Raw genomic sequence first — 3,832 nt, 5'->3', positions numbered from 1 at the left:
ATACAAAAAAAAGTGAAGTTTTTTTTGGAAATGTTTTGTTAAAATGATAAGAAACGTTATCAGTCATCCGGTATGGAATTTTCACGTGAGTTCCAGCGTTAAAAAAAAATCTTATCGGATTATTATCAGTTTTTATTCTCCAGTAAATTATTTATTTCAAATATAAATGAAAAAAAAATAATTTCAACTTAATATAAATTAATGATGATAATGAAGATGATGATAATAATAATAGGCAGCAACTTATTAACGGAATTAAATCACGTAATTATTATTATTATTATTATTATTATTATTTAAAAAAAAAAAAAAAGAATTTTTTTTCGATTAAAATTTATAACATTTTTCATTGTTTCACCTGTTATGGAGAAACACATAAACCGGAAGTTTACCTTTTTCAGATTTTTTATTATTATCATCATTATCGTCATTATTATTATTATTGGTTTGTTTTTTTTTTCGGTACTTATAGATAATAAATGGTCAAGGGAAACGTTTGAGAATATTAAAATGATGGCCGAATTTTTTTTTGTTTTTTTTTTTGTTTTCGTCAATTCGCTTTTTGTTCGTTGTTCGTATTTTCCATCCTCTTTTTTTTTCATTAGCCCGCCCCTTTTTCCCGCCTTTTCCGCCCCCGCTTCCCCCGCCTCCCCCGCCTTTCATCCTCCTCCGATCATTGTTTTTTTTTGAATGTATTTTCCATGCCACGTCGTTTGGATCATTATTATTAATCATAAATTTTTGTATAACTAATAAAAAATTTAATTTAGAGGCGGTTTTAAATTTTTCAATCGAAATGTAACTTAATTAATGACGTCATTTCCGTATTGACAAAAATTTCGTTGAGTCGAAAGGAGGACAAAGGAAAAGATGAGAAATAAGAAAAGGCAAATTTTTTAAATTTATTATTTATTTGTCAACTATTAATTCGAACGAAGGAATCTTATTAAGATTGAAAATAGTAATAATAATAATAATGATAATGATAATAATGATGATAATAATAATAATAATTTATCGAACTGAGACGAGGTTTTTTAATTAAAAAAAAAAAAAAAACGTTCGCATTAAATTACATTATTTTATCTATTTCATATTGAATTTTTTTTTTTTCGTTTGTTGATTAATTTATTTATCCAGGAATTTGATTGGTTGACACACCGGATACAATCTCACGCGCACACACGCACGCACACAATAAACGTTTATATTCGAACAAACGAAAAAATTTCGTTACATAAAAACCATAATTTATAATAAATTTACAAGAAAACGAATCTCGAATGAGAAAAAAAAAAAAAAGTTATTAATCAACCTCAGGTATATGATTGATAAAAATCTAGTAGGGGGGGGGGAAAGGACTCCATTATTATTATTATTATTATCATCATCATGTATCTATCTATCCATCCATCTCTAAAGTTATCAAATTTTTTTTTTTAATTTTTTTTTCGACTGGACATTTGCATTCTTTTGCAAGATTTCATCTTTTCTTCTTCTTCTTCGCTTTTTATTTTTTTAATTAATTTTTTTTTTGAGGGGGAGGCGGGGAAACGTAGGGAGCGTGAATATTTTAAAATATAACAAAGTTTAAATTTGAAAAAAAATAAAAATTCGAGCCCTTTTATTATAATCATTTCCGGTTGCAAAAAAATTAAAAAATTTTTTCCTCTTTTCGTATTTCCTTCCTTCCGTTCTCTTTTTTTTCTTTCTTTATTTATTTTTACCAAGGTTCGTACAAGCAAACAAACAAACAAACAATTAGATAAAAATTTTTTTTTTAAATCATGCAAAAAAATGTAATAATAATAATCATCATCGCTAGAAAAGTGAATTAAAAGCAATTTTTTTTTTTAATTTTAATGCAAAAAAAAAAAGAAACGTGAATTTAATTTAATACTTTTATTACGTAATAATAATGATAATAATGATGATGATGATGATGATGATGATGATGACGGTGATGATGATGATATAAATATATATATATTTTTTTTTTTCCTTCATCCTCTCCGTAGATAAATGTTTTTTTTCTTTTGCGTCCCACAATGTCCTCCAGCAGTAAAATTATTTTAATCATCATTTAATTCATTTCGTTTTTCTTTTTTCTTTTTCCAGTTTTCACTCTCTTAGGCTATAAAATTTATTATTAATTAATTACTTATAAAAAAAAAAATTAGCGACGTGACTCGCGAGGAGCATTCCTTAGGGGTCTTAGAACTTCTGACTGGAATCATCGTTTTTTTTTTTTTTTCTTGCTCCATTACCTCTCACTCTCTCTCTCGCTCTCTCTCACTCTTTTTAATCTCTCGCTTTTTTTCGCACCTTATTTCAAAAACTCAACAACACCCTATATATATATATATACGCACGTACGTTCGTACGTACGCACGCATGCACGCACATCATAAATTTCACGGTTGTAAATTATCAATCTTCTGCCACGGTTGAAAATAAATAAAATGCCTCATTACGCGTACGAACGAATAACGGTCGATTAAGTTTCATCCATCTTTTTATTATTATTATTATTATTATCATTTCTCCACCAGATTTCTTTCCAGTTTTTTTTTTTATCACATTGATGACGATTATTGATTTTTTCACACGGTTCGAATATTAATAATAATAATAATAATAATAATAATAAATGAAAAAATCTAGAAAAAAAAACGTCCGAGTTGTAATTGGCCGAAAAAAAAAATTTCTTTTAATTTTGAATTTTAATTTCGTTGACAGATTTCCAGGGGGAGGTGGGTGGGTGGGGTGAAGGATGAAGAGGGGGCGAGGGGGCGGAACGGGGAGGACGAAAGGAAACGAAGGTATTATTATTATTATTATTGATTACGCTCTTTTGGATTTTTTAATGGTGGCACCGTTTATGATGATTTTTTAATACCCTCGAGGTCCATCAATTATCATGTACCTGATGTTACTCCGATGTGATTATTATTATTATTATTATCATCATCATCATTATTATTATTATTTTTCAAGGTTACGAATTATAAATGATAAATTTTATTATGGAAAAAAAAAAGAATTCCAATTAGTCGAATTTGACAGAAATATATAATTTGTAATTAATTTTTTTTAAATTGCTACCGTACACGTTTTGTCGTTTGTTTCGTCATTCTCGCATCTACAAACAGTACAAACGAGGAGAGGAGAAAAACATTACATTATTTTATCGTTTGTCGAGCCTTTACACGTCGTGAACGTTTAATAAAAATCATATAAGTGTTTCCGGTTCGTTTGAATTTTACATATCACGCGTCCGTTTCCGTTTTATTTCCCGTCTGCAAATTTTCCCCCTCTCCCCTTTCCTTTTTTTATCGATGAAACAATCCGACAAACGTTAACCGCAAATTTTTTTTTAACTTCTCGCGTGGGGAGGCGATGGGGGAAAAGGGGAAAGGGGGTGTTGAAGAAAAAAAAAACTTTTTTTTGTTTTTTATTTATTACTTTACCGAGTTCTGACATCTTTGTTTTTTTTTTTCCAGACCTGATATTGTCTCTTGATACTCATGCCATTAATTATGTTTATTGCTTCGTGTGATGATTGTTGAAAGTTTTTTTTTTTTTTTTATTGTCGTTGTTAATCATTCGTTATTATTATTATTATCATCATCATCGTCATAGTCATCATTATTACAAAAAAATTATTACTCGTCGTCTCGTCGGCTTTCGAAAAAAAAAAAAAATTTTTTTCTTTTCTTAATATTTGATACCGCGCGAACAAACGCGACAAATTTAAAATGGACGATTCGTCGTGCCACGGATTCATTTTATAATACGTCGTTTGTCTTACATTTTTATAACCATAAACATT

This window comes from Pediculus humanus, genomic scaffold, assembly GCF_000006295.1.
Source record: "Pediculus humanus corporis 1103172108282 genomic scaffold, whole genome shotgun sequence".
Lineage (NCBI taxonomy): Eukaryota > Metazoa > Arthropoda > Insecta > Psocodea > Pediculidae > Pediculus > Pediculus humanus.
This window is presented reverse-complemented; position numbering follows the sequence as displayed.